Source organism: Bos indicus, chromosome 8 (genome assembly GCF_029378745.1).
Source record: "Bos indicus isolate NIAB-ARS_2022 breed Sahiwal x Tharparkar chromosome 8, NIAB-ARS_B.indTharparkar_mat_pri_1.0, whole genome shotgun sequence".
Taxonomy (NCBI): Eukaryota; Metazoa; Chordata; class Mammalia; order Artiodactyla; family Bovidae; genus Bos; species Bos indicus.
Window position 1 is genome coordinate 60,675,399 of NC_091767.1, and position 14,020 is coordinate 60,689,418.

The 14,020-nt window shown below is 42.3% G+C and overlaps 1 protein-coding gene across 4 annotated transcripts in view; it reads left to right on the forward strand.

Moving 5' to 3' along the window:
• The first annotated feature begins 339 nt into the window (after window positions 1-339).
• MELK (maternal embryonic leucine zipper kinase) overlaps window positions 340-14,020 on the forward strand; it is an 84,887-nt gene continuing 71,206 nt past the window's right edge. For 2 of the 4 annotated variants that reach the window (XM_019966212.2, XM_070794763.1), the window contains exon 1: window positions 12,084-12,233. The gene's annotated coding sequence lies outside the window, so the exon portion shown is untranslated. Of the gene's footprint in view, window positions 502-607; window positions 1,076-12,083; window positions 12,234-14,020 lie in introns of those variants that run through there. The other 2 variants (XM_070794764.1, XM_070794761.1) reach the window with 2 other exon arrangements.

Genomic DNA, 14,020 nt, shown 5'->3' on the forward strand with positions numbered 1-14,020 from the left:
CAAACTACTATGTACAAAACAGATGAGCAACAAGGATATTCTGTATAGCACAGGGAATTATAGCCGTTATCTTATAATAACTTTTAATGGAGTATAATCTGTGAAAATACTAAATCACTATGTTGAACACCTGAAACTAACATTGTAAATCAACTATATCTCAATAAAAACAAAAGAGCAATTCTCTCTTTGCATCACTTTCTATTCCCTCTCCCTACTTAGTCTTCTTAGTCAGCAAATGTCACAATCTGAAATGAAATCATTTATGTGTTCTCTGCAGTATTTGTTGAGTGTGTTAATGAGTGAGCAGTTTCACTTTCACCCCCGTCTCTGTACACAGCAAGCACTCGGCACATGCCTGGCCTACTGCAGAATCTTAGAGTCCAGGCCCTGATTCGGAAGGCTCCAGGCCTGGTGCAGCCCCTTCTGGACTTGGAGGTTGATGGTATGCGAGCTCACTAGGATCCCCTGACGGCTCTGCATGGCCTTCTCAAAGGCAGGGTGAGTATCATGACTACGGGATTGGAGGTTTAGAAAGACTGTCAATGAGCCTTCTTACTGCAGCCATGGACGTTTCTTAGTCACAGCCCTTCTCTCTGTCCTTCAGTTCAGATCTACATACATCCCAGAGGAGGCAGAGTGAAGGAAGCTCTGCTGTGATGAGCTCATGACAAGGAGGGGTCCACAATGACTGTTGCAGAGGACTGAGTGCACAATAGAGGCCAAGAAGACAGGCCAAAGTGCCTCAGCTGCAGCCCATCTGGTCCCAGTGTACTGACCCAAATCTTTCTGCCCTTGGATCTGCTGCCTCACCTGAACCTGGAAATATTCCTCAGAATGAACAGGTTGGGCTTTCCATACTACAGCCCAGTTTCAGGGATTCTGGGAATCTTGGCTGGCATGAATAGTTTCTGAGTGGAGAGTTAAAGCTATTTTGAGAAGGCTGCTCTGTGGGCTCTGGTTACTGAAGATGACCCTCCGGATGATCTGTTCTTCTGATGGCCAGGATCGCAGGCACACATAGTGCTGCAGCTGAACTGGAGTTGGGAGACAATGCAAGATCACTCTTTCCTTGGTAGGTGTAGATGTTCATTCATTTACATGTCATTTAAAATGCACTGAGGTTTTTCAAAAAATTATTTTAAAAATTGAAGTACAGTTGTTTTACAATGTTAATTTCTATTGTACAGCAAAGTGACTTCAGATATACACATGTATATATATTCTTTTTATATTCTCTTCCATTATGATTTATGTATTGAATTGTTACGAGCCAACTCTGCAGATGGTGACTACAGCCATGAAATTAAAAGATTCCTGCTCCTTGGAAGAAAAGCTATGGCCAACCTAGACAGCATATTAAAAAGCAGAGACATTACTTTACCAATAAAGGTCCATCTGGTCAAACCTATGGTTTTTCCAGTAGTCATGTGTGGATGTGAGAGTTGTAGCGCTGAAGAATTGATGCTTTTGAACTGTGGTGTTGGAGAAGACTCTTGAGAGTTCCTTGGACAGCAAGGAGATCCAACCAGTCAATCCTACAGGAAATCAGTCCTGAATATTCACTGGAAGGACTGATGCTGAAGCTGAAACTCCAATACTTTGGCTACCTGATGCAAAGAACCTACTCATTGAAAAGACCCTGATGCTGGGAAAGATCAGAGGTGGGAAGAGAAGGGGGTGACAGAGGATGAGATGGTTGGATGGCATCACCGATGCGATGGACGTGAGTTTGAGTAAGCTCTGGGAGCTGGTGATAGACAGGGAAGCCTGGAATGCTGAAGTCCATGGGGTTGCAAAGAGTCGGACACAACTGAGCAACTGAACTGAACGTTTTTGTGATGTTTAACAATATTCCTTTCTCCATGTGGTTTACTATTCTCCCCTCAACTCATCCCCCCAACACCCTCCTTCACTCAAAGTGCTGCCCTTTTTTGTTGTTTATGTCTCTAGGGAAGGAATGTGATAGATATGAAAGAAAAATCAAAGGAGTCTCTTGCTTTTGTGTCCAAAAATGTGTGCCTTTCCATAAAGAAGACTTCAAGAATTGATAAAACCTCTGCAGGAGACAGCAAGGCTTTGCAAACCTCTCCCTCAAACAGAGAAGAGGTTTCCCTAAGGCTGGAAGAAAGAAAAGACAAAGGGGAAGTCCTGATGACTCAGATCTTGGTGGCATTCCAAGAGACAAGACCTGCCTTCTGGACAGAGCCCCAAGAGGCAAAGCTGAAGCCTGGGAGGAGGGAGCAGCCTGATTCCCGTACTGTTAGATGGCACAAAAGGGAAAAGAGCTTCTGGGGTGAAGGTCCTGGCTCTCAGGAAGGAGAACAGTAGTGAAAGTCACTTGGCATGGCTGTCACTATGATGACCAAGGCTGTCATGGCTGTCATAGTGACCAAAGGTCAAATGCTCACCTCCATCATCTTGATGGGATGGGGAGAAACTGAAGGGTGGATTCTAAAAGACTATGTTTCTGCTACTTTGGCAGAATGGAGATTTAAATTCAAAACTTAAAGTTATTAGAAAATATTAGCTATATTCCATGTTGCTATACAATATACCCTTGTAGCCAATACCTCTTAATCCCCTACCCCTATCTTCCATCTCTTCACTGGTAACCACTAGTTTGCTCTTTTTATCTATGAGTTTGCTTCTTGTTATATTCACTGATTTTATTTTTTAGATTCCATATACAAGCGATGTCATACAGTATTTGCCCTTCTCTGTCTGACTTATTTCACTAAGTATAATACTCTCTAGGTCCATTATGTTGTTGCAAATGGCAACTTTTCATTCTTTTTTATGGCTCAGTAATATTCTACCATATATATATTATATATATCACATCTTTATCCATTCATCTGTTGATGGACATCTAGGTTGCTTCCATATATTGGCTATGGTAAATAATGCTGCTATGAACACTGGGGTTCATGTATCTTTTTGAAGTAATGTTTTAATTTTCTTTGGATATATACCCAGGAGTGGAAATGCTAGATCATATGTAGTTCTACTTTGAGTTTTTGAGGAGTCTCCATACTGTTTTCCACAATGGCTGCACCAAGTTACATTCCCACCAACAGTATACAAGGGTTTCCTTTTCTCTGCATCCTCACCAACATTTGCTATTTGTGGGTTTTTTGGCAGATAGCCATTCCGACAGGTGTGAGGTGATATCTCACTGTGGTTTTGATTTGCATTTCTCTGATGATTACCAATGTTGAACATTTTTTCACGTGCTTATTGACCATCTGTATGTCTTCTTTGAAAAAAATGTCTATTCAAGTGTTCTGCCTATGTTTTTAATCAGGTTGTTTTTTTGATACTGAGTTGTATGAGTAATTTATATATTTTGGATCTTAACCCTTTATTGATCATATCATTTACAAATATTTTCCCCCATTCAGTAAGCTGTCTTTTTGCTTTGTTGATAGATTTTTTTTTTTTTTTTTTGCTGTGCAAAGATTTTAATTAAGTCTCATTCATTTATTTTTACTTTTGTTTCTCCTCTCCCACTTTTGTCACTGACTACTTACATTTCCTGGATTAGTGTTTCTCTGATCATTGTGACCGTCTTAGTTGGCTGGTTTCTGTTCTCCTGGTAAAGATTTGAGGAAATTATCTTTATTTTGTTGGCAACACACACAATTTAATGCCTTGAGTGGGCAAGATTTCTAAATTTTGGTGATTTTCATAAATCCTATTCATTCCAATCAGAGCAAGAGTTCCTGCCCAGGTTCCCAGGTTCTGGGAGTGCAGACTATTCAGAGAGGATAATCTAGCTCTGAAACCACTGTTCACATACAGGGATTTTTCTGTTATTTCATACAGAAGATTATTCATAAACATTAAAAAAATTTTTTTTTAAACATGTACTAAGTCGCTTCAGTCATGACCCTATGGACTGTAGCCCACCAGGCTCCTCTGTCCGTGGGATTCTCTAGGCAAGAATACTGGAGTGCGTTGCCATGCCCTCCTCCAAGGGATCTTCCTGACCTAGGGACTGAACCATGTCTCTTACGTCTCCTGCCCTGGCATACAGGTTCTTTATCATTAGCACCACCTGGGAAGCCCCTATAATTCTTTTTTTAATAAAATTATTTAAAAAATAATTTTATTTTTGGCTGTGCTGGGTCTTGTTGCTTCTCAGGCTTTTCTCTAGTTGTGGTCATCGGGGGTTACTGTGCAGTGCACAGACTTCTCATTGCAGTGGCTTCTCTTGTTGCAGATCATGGGCTCTAGGTGCACAGGCTTCAACAGTTGTGGTGCATGGGCTTAGTTGTACTGTGGCATGTGGGATCTTCCTGGACCAAGGATCAAACCTGTATCTCCTACACTGGTAGGCAGATTCTTTACCACTGAGCTACCAGGGAGCTAGTCTTTACCACTGAGCCACCAGGGAGCTACTCTTTACCACCGAGCCACCAGGGAGCTAATAGCCCCAAACTGTGATCATCCCAGATGTCCTTCAACAGGTGAATGGTTAAATAGATTGTGGCACATCCAATCATGGAATGCTACCTGGCAATAAAAAGGAATGTACCACTGATACATGTGACAGCTTGGATGAATTTGTTTTGCAAAATGTTACCACTGTGTGTGACATACCACTGTGCGTTACCAGTGTGTGTGGCAATGTGTGTGACATAATAAGAAATATATATTCGGTGTCTGCTTTCCTCACTTCCTCTTTTCCTGGCACACAGCTCTTAATAGCCTTGTAATCTCTGAAGTGGTAAGTGTATTTTTGTATGTTAATGAGATGACTTGTGGCTGGAGGCACCTAAAAAGCTCTTAAGGATGGGGGACTGGTTTCCTCTTGGAAAATCAACCATGTGATAAGAGGGTTGGGTTTGAACCCCACTCTCCTAACACCCAGGGAAGGGACAAGAAGCTGGAGGTTGGGCTAATCATTAGTGGTCAATAATTTAATCAATCATATCTACATAGAAAAGCCTCTATCAAAAACCCTAGCTGAAGCATTCACAGAAGCTGCTGAACACATCAAGGTGCCAGGAGGCTGATGGTCCTGGAGGGGCCATGGAAGCTCCGTGTCTCTTCCCACAGATTGTGCTCCATGTATCTCTTCTGTCTGGCTGTTCCTGAGTTGTATCCTTTAATAATAAGTCAGTAATGTAGTAGATAAAGTATTTTCTGAGTTCTGCGAGCTGCTTTATCAGATTATCCAACTCAAGAAGGGGGTCATGGGAACCCCTCCTTTACAACTGTTTGGTCAGAAATACAGAAGGCCTCAACTCCGGACTGGCATCTGAAGTGGGACCAGTTTTATGGGACTAAGCTCTTATGCTAATTCTAATTTCACGTAGAGAGTGTCAGAATGGAATTGAATTGTAGATAATCAATAGGTGTCAAGTGTTCAGAATAAGTAGCAGTCTAGAAAAAAAGAGGGATTTTTTTTTTCCAATTTAGAGAGAAATGGAGCAAAGCATACAAGAGAACTCTGCATTATTTCTTACTACTGCGTAGGAATCTACAGTTATCTCAATAAAGATTTCAATTAAAATACATGCAATACAGCAAGCCTCAATAGAGTAGTATGGAAAGTAAAATCTAAGTCTGTTTTCCATACCTTACCCTAATTCCATTTTTTGGAGAGAACATTAACACTATAACGTATAACTTTCCAGACATTTTTCTATACTTACACATTTCTCTAAATACAAATGGCACTGTACAATTTGTTTAAGTAAGCAGCTTATTTTGTTTACTTAAAAAACAGACATCATTTCATGGCACTTAGGGTTGCCAGATAGAGCAAATAAAAATACAAAATGCTCAGTTAAATTTGAATTCTGGATAAATAATGGATTTTTTAAAGTGTAAATATGTCTCCAGTATGTTGCAATTTTATCTAGTGACCCTAATGGCAATATACTTAACGAATTCTTTTGAAAAACTGGTTACGTAGTATCCCACCAATACTTTGCCTATTGACGAAGGTGCTCTTTAGGTCAGAGTGTTCATTATCATTCTCAGTAATTCATAAAGTCTCTTGTATTTGTATGGCACCTGACGTTCAAACTTCTCTCAAATTTCATTCAGCAAAAATTAACTGAGAATTATAGCCGAAAAATCCTGGGCTTTGGATTCCTGACTCTTTCCTATCAGATATCTAAACTTCTTGAACCTTAGTGTCCTCATTTGTAAAATGGGAATAAGAATACCTATTCTGTAGGATTGGGCTTCCCTGGTGGCTCAGAGGGTAAAGCACCTGCCTATAATGTGGGACACCCAGGTTCGATCCCTAGGTCAGGAAGATCCCCTGGAGAAGGAAATGGCAACCCACTCTGGTACTCTTGCCTGGAAAATCCCATGGTCTGAGAAGCCTGGTAGGCTACAGTCCATGGGGTTGCAAAGAGTCGGACACAACTGAGCAACTTCACTTCGTAACTTCACTTCATTCTGCAGGATTAGAACTAATGTATATACAACCTATAGTACACTGTCTAGCAGAGAATGGAATTCAAGAGCTAAAAAAATTGTAGGGACTTCCTTGGTAGTCCAGTGGTTAAGAATTCGCCTGCCAATGCAGGGGACACAAGTTCGATCCCCGGTCCAGGAAGATCCCACATGCCACAAAGCAACTAAGCCCATGCACCACAGCTACTAAAGCCTGTGCTCTAGAGCTCGGGTTCTACAAGAGAAGCCACCCCATTGAGAAGCTGGAGCACCACAAAGAAGAGTAACTCCCACTTGCCGCAACTAGAGAAAGCCTATGTGCAGCAATGGAGACCCAATGCAGCCAAATCAATCAATAAGTATGTACATTAAATCTTTTTTTAATATTAAAAGAACGTGATAAAACATTTTTAATTACAGTAATTTTAAGACCCTGTGGTAAGTGCTAAGGGATAAACAGAATTAAGAAACATATTCCTGGGATTTCCCTGGTGGTCCAGTGCTAAGACCCTGTGCTGCCAATGCAGGGGGGGCTCAGGTTTGATCCTTGGTCAGGAAACTAGATCCTATACGCTGCAACTAAGAGTTTGCATGCTGTGACTAAAGATCCTGCATGCCAACTAAAAGATCCTGCATGGAAAAAAAAAAATCCTGCATGTTGCAGATGAAGATTGAAGATCTGGAGTGCTGCAACTAGGACCTGGTGCAGCCAAATAAATAAATATATAATAAGAAAAAAAAGAAGCACTGTTGACATTTTGGGGTCACTTATAATTTTGAAATAATTTCAAAGTTATTAGAAAGTTGCAAGAATAGAACAGAGCAAGGAATTCCCATATACCCTTTCCCCAGATTCACTAATTCTACATTTTGTCCTGTCACCACCATCATCTTCCCACCATGCTTTCCTATGAACAAAGACATTCTCATATACACCCACAATTTATCAAAATTAGGAAATTTAACAAACTCCCAAAGTAGTTTTCACATTCAAATTCCTGAAGTATTTTTAATAGGTTTTTTGGAGCTATCTCCTCTTCCAGCAGAACGATGGCCCCAAACTGAATTTTGTGTGGTTTTCCATTTTCTCTTGGATTGGATATAAGAATCAAGGCATGATTTGTAGCCTGAGGTGTGCTAACCTCAACTACTTCAGAAGAGAAACAGCACTGTAATGAATGGACCTTGCTTCCATTGAAGTCCCCACTGATGACTCAGCCACAAATGGTGCTGAGAATCAGGCATTCATTCCACCACCAGGGAAGCACAGCTCTTGCCGTGCCTCCAGGCACGGATACTCTAATGTGGGCAGAGTGGCTGCCTGGGCTTTCTCTGAAATGTACAACTGCTCATCTCTCTTTCCTGGTTAGCACCCCTCCAGACTCAAGCACGGCACACAAGGCCAGCCCTTCACCAAGAGTTCCCTGATTACTGGCTCTTCCTCTCCTGCCACACCCGTTTCCTGTACTCCATCCAACATAACTTTCTTCTAGGAGACTTGTGTTTTCTTGCCTCTGTGCTTCTGCACACAGAATTCCCCACCTGGGGAATACTCTTCCCTCCTCAAAGTTTTCTATTTTTTCCCCCAAGACCTAACTCCAGTACAAAATATTTCAGTCCCTTGGTTAGAAATAATTGCTCCCCATTTTGAGTTTGAACCAGCATGAATGAGTGCACTTGTATTAATAGTTAGTGTTTCTATCTGGTCCTTTGTTAGAGGTGGTTGCTCTATGAATCTGGCAATTCTGTGTTTGAGCTTCCTTGTGCAGAAGCCATCTGTCTTTTCTTCTTTCCTCAGGCATTGCCCTGAACAGGGTGAGGCATAGGGCAGACTCTGGTGACTGATTATAGAATGAACAGCATGAATTACCCCATGTGGGAGGGACAGGCATTTGGTTATAGAGATGATGCATATACATGCATATTAATCATTCAAAAAATTGTAGAGGGTTTTATTATTGCTGCTAATGGTATTATTATTGGTAGAGATGTTATACTCCAAATAGCCTGACCCACCCGTTTAGTGGCTCAAGAAACAAGGAGCAGCAAAATCATATCCAATCTCCTTACTGTCCATTTGAGGAAACAGGTTGACAGAGGGGCAGACACTTCTTTCAGGCCAGGTCCCACAGCTCAGGCCCTGCCTCCCTGCACCGAACCCTTTCCTCTTGCAGCATAATTACTCTCCTTAATTCAGCAACACTAAAATGCTTTTGAATATGCACACTCAATATGATTTTGAAAAACTTTTAAGTAGATATCTAATTTTTCACACCATACTTTTAATTATAACCTCCTTTACTTATGTAGAAATTTAAGTTAAAAATGGTTATTTTCCTTAGTACTCGTAACCATATGACGCAGACAGGTTAGACTATATTAACCCCATTTTACAGTTAAGAATGGGAATATTCTCATATTTAGTGTAAGATCCAGGATATAAACCCTGGACTTTCATGCTTGCAATTGCTCTTTTCCCATGACTTTTTGATACATCATTTTTAAAGTAACCTGATTTCACAATGCTTCACAGTATAAGAGTAACATCTATAACATGTAATCCTGGCAGGTTAACTCTTGGGCAACCAACATAATTACCTTATAATCAGACACATTTTAGGGCACTGTTAATACCTCCAACCTTTGTTTGCTGACCAGGCCCACCTGTGAACAACTAACACAGCCCCTCTGGAGGCTGATGGGAACCCAGAAATACTTGACTTTACTGCCTTGCCTATCAGTATAAAAGAAACCTGAATTCTAACTCAGGCAAGACAATTTTTGGGGGGTACAAGCTCACCATCTTCTTGGTTTATTGGCTTTCTGAATAAAGTCCCCATTCCTTGTCCCAGCAACTCATCTCTCCATTTATTGACCTGTCAGGTAGCTAGCAGTATGACTTTGTACTAAAACGTTTGAGGGCTCCATGAACCCAAACTGCAGCAGAGCTAATCTTAAAGGACCAGGGGACACAGTAGTTAAGCATGTTTTCAGCTCTTAAGCTTGGCCTGGCACACCCTCGCCACCTACTTAGATGGCAAGTTGAAGCAACTGAGTGACAGGAACAGAGGCAAGGCCCGTTTAGGGATGGACACCAATGACAAACACAAGCACGATCAGACCCCCTTTTTAGGTCTAACATCTCTACGAGTGTTGGTCGACCTGCAGGGTAGAGGGCAATACTTCTGGATTCTAGAATATACAAGAAAAGGGTCCAGTTGTGCTGCTTGTCTGGGGCCTGAAAGACCAACTGGTGCTAATTTCATCCATGCCAAACCAAGAAAATGACTCACTCTTTCCTGACTTGGGTTTTAAGAAACCATCAGGAAAACCAGAAAATTCCATCTTGAAGCCCAGCAGAACGAAATGGTGGGCATTTTCCTGAGTCATAGATGGCACAGGGACTCAGTAATCTACCATGGCATTCTTATAGGTTCAAGTACGCCCCCTGGGGTTGGTCCACTGCTGTCTTGTATTCATGCTTAGGTATTCATTCATTAACCCCAGGACAGAAGATGTGACAAAGCATCCCTCCTCCATGGCATGAGTCTTTGGCTGGTCTCAGAGGTGGAAAGTGACCAACTCAGAAAACACACAGGAATTTTTCCTTGGAACTGTGGTGCCAATATCACCATCTTTTCCCTGAACTTTCCCCTTCCAGATTCTGAAGATAGAGGAGAAAATAAACTCTGAAGATACTGGGTAACAATTTCAGAAAACAAAAACACATGCTTCCAAATGCACTGTGCTTTCAGATATTCTGGGTTTAGTTCAGCTGCTGGTTCAGCTGACTGATGTGTTCACTTCCATAGATGAGTTTCCGAACAGACTTCAGATTTAGAAATCCCCAGGCCACATGAGGTTCCACAATAGGAAGTGTTTTTATGGTTTTATACTTTCACAAAGACATCACTGAAAATCTTACTCAGGCTGTCTTTCAATGGTCCACCGCACCAGTAAGCTCACCCCATTAATCCTCTAGATGACTACAACAAAGGCCAAAGAATGTTTACCTGGCACTTTCAGGCCAAGAGGTTTCACTTTCAGTTGTCTGTGGTCGGTGCACCCTGTCACACAGTTTTCGGCTAGGAATCATGCAGGAACCATTTTAGTCGCTAAAATTTGACCTCTTTCCCATTCCTCTGTTCCTTCTTTTGCAAAAGCTTTGCCTGGATGGCTCCGAGGACCTGATAAAACTTTCACTTTTTCAGGAGGTTTTCTAGAACCAAAGGGATCTTCTCTCTTAGCTCCTCCTCCGCCATCTTCCCAAGTCTGCGACTACTGCTCATGCGCAGGTGGGGAAGAGAGGAACCGCTCTATGTTTGCTGGACCATAGAAATGTCTGTTCTGGCTCTTGGCTGGATGACCAGGACCCTCCGTGCCCTCTTAGCAGCGCTGAATCGCTGCGATCTTGCTAACCCTAATTCCTGGTGAAAGTTGCATAAAGCTGCCTTTACAAGGCTTCCAAACTTTTTAGAGCTGTGTCATCTTTAAAACCTAGCCCTTTAGGTTTCAACTGTATTGTCATAATGGCTGGGGTGAGGCTGTAAACACCGAAAAGCGCATGCTCTCCTCATGATTTTGCATAGTCCACAGAAATTTTAATTTTTGGATTAATTGTATTTATGTATTTTAGAACAACTGTTCACTATAAACCTCAGAAAGTGAAGCAGTAACTCCTTTGAAGATATCCAAGATTGGAAATACCAGATTATTTGATACATACTATTATTTAAAAAAATAAACAAAATATATGGTTTCTTTTTTAACTTGCTTATTTTCCCTCTTTTCCCTTTAACTCATATTTCAGTTCCACACGTGTTATCTTAGTGTATTATTTTTTTTTTTTTGCTTGAAAATCCTTTACTGTAATATGCTGTGCTGTTAGTCGCTCCGTGTCCGACTCTTTGTGACCCTGTGGACTGCAGCCCCCCAGGCTCCTCTGTCCATGGGATTTGGCAAGCAAGAATACTGGAGTGGGTTGCCATACCCTGCTCCAGGGGATCTTTCCAACCCAGGGATCGAACCCAGGTCTCCCGCATTGCAGACGGATTCTTTACCGTCTGAGCCACCAGGGAAACCCCTAAAAACATGTGTGTAAATTTACACTTAATACTTTTTCTTTCCTCTTGCTATAATTTTTTTTTAATGTCAGGATCGAGTTATCATTACAATTGTAATTCATATATCGGGTGAAAGTCACATAAATAATGACCAAACGGTAAAATGTATTAGAAAGACTTTACAGTGATGCTAGGTTGGTGTCTCTGGTACCTTGAGTTATCTAATGGCTCCTGGGGATTTCATTCTTCGTGACAACACAGTTTATAGTAAGATGTGGAGAGGGCAGAGGTATACTTGTTTTTCGCTGGATGACAGGAGGGCCATGAGGCAAGAGGAGGACGAAAATGAGAACCTTCACTACTAGTGACTTCTCTGCAGATTAATTTTAGGAAAGAGAACTTAAGAAAGTTTAAATATGTGGAAACTCTGTACGTCCACACCACCAGGCAAATCTTCCCGTGCCCTCAGTCACACTCCAGGTTGACTACCGAGACTTGAAGTCCCCTGTCGGCCGGCGAGCGACCCCGCCCCGCCTCGCAGGGACCGCACCGTCCCCGATGAGCCCCGCCCCCGCCGCACCCCCGCCCCTTCCGGCGCGCGAGGTTTGATTCCCTTGGCGGGCGGAAACGGCCAGAACCTGACCATCCCAAAGATTCTTAGGAACTTTCTGCACTCGTCGCTTTCTTCGGGATTGCAGTCCAGTGCGTCTGTCTTTCTGCCTGGTTCAGTCCCTCCCAGCCCTCCGCCCTCAGGTCAGTCTGTCCCGCGTGGGTGAGGGCCGAGGTCCCGGCAGTGCGCAGTGCGGGGGACAGCGGCTTGGGCCCAGTGTGCTGCTGGCTCACCGGAGTTTTGCGGAACTTCCTGGAGCCCCCGTCTTACGAGTTCGGCTCCCTGGATGAGATAATTAACCTTTCCGACCCGCGTTTTTCTCCGCTGTAAGTGGGGATAGTGATCGTACCCGCCTCCGGGTTATCGATGACGTGTGCAGTGGAAGCGCTTGCCACCTAGGAGGCAGGGATAGATGTGAATTCCCATTCCACGTTTGCACGACCTTGGCCGTCTCCGAGAAACACATTCAAAGAAGAATTTCAAGTTGTTTCTGTTCGTACAACTCAATTTACTGGGGCAGTTCAGTGAAAAAGGAAATGTGTTATGTCTTATCACCCCTCTTTCAGAGTCCAAAGGCTTCCTCTTCCTTCACCTTCTCAAAGTAGTGGCTTAAGAGACTTACACTAAAAGGAGAGTATACACCGAATGCTCTAGCAGTAAAAGAAGTGGCCCTCACCGAAAGACCAGTAGGGAAAGGGAGACTTCAACGGAGGGCGTCCCAGGGGAGTGATCCGGCCTCTCTCATTCCTAGGATGAGTAACTATTGAGCTTCACCATCGCTGTTTCTCTTTGGTAATGGAAAGGGAAAGGGGGAAGGTAGGGCAGCATCACAGGTGCCTGGAGTTTTGCTAAGACTAGTGTTCCTCACTTTTTTGTTCATATTTTGGTTTCTATTTCTGTGCTGTGTGGGATAAATCAGAAACGCCCTCACTGCACCTTCATGGGCTTGTCTCACCAGTGGATCTATTCTTTCAGTATATCTGCTGTGGACCAAGGAGATGATCAGATCAATCTCTTACTGCCTTTGGGAATGAATGTCTCTGTTGGTGCTCCCAGAAGCCTCTGCAAGGGAGCAGAACTGGATGTTAATTAAATGTATTACAAGGTCACATTGTAAGACATTCTGTATGCTGCTTCTCATTTGAAATATCCTCAGCATCAGTGTCTTACCAAGCTCACTAGATAATGTAAATGTACTACACAGCAGGAAGTAGCATTGCCCAAAGAAGACTATGCTGGTAAGACAATGCCCCCAATTTGTTGCTATCCTATAAAATTTACTGATAAACTTCCTCCCACTATCTAGGCAATTCCTTGTTTCCTCAGAAAAGTTCAGGACCACAGTTTGATATAGCTCCAGTTCTATTTAGTCACATTCAGAAGGACAATCAGGTGTCTGATTGGGGTCTAGTTTCCTTCTTTATCCACAGATGGGAGGTTCCCTTCCACATTTAACTAATCATATACCTCTTTTAGCAGCAGCTGGATAACTCCAGTCACATGTCCTTATTCTATATTTCCCAACTCTAGAGGATAAACAGGAGACTTAAGAATATTTAGAACCAATTCTACTTCCACAAGCCAAGTAAAATCTGCTATCATTATAGCAGTTTGCAGTATAAATACTAGTTTTCTTATACAGTAGCAAAAATAATGTTACCTGAATTAAATAGATATAATTTAGGCCCACATTAGTTTTACTTCTCTGAAGACATGGTATGTTTAGAGGGAAGGGAGTAGATAAGAAAATGGAAGGAAGAAAAAAAGGGGAGGTATGTGATTCAGTCTTACACTGATGCAGGTCTCTGCTAGTTGACTGGAGGCCATAACCTGAAAGTTCAAAACTCATTGGGGAAAAATCCATCAAGACATTGATTAAGATGCTCTTACATCCCTTATCTGGGAAAATCAATTCCAACATCATACCAAT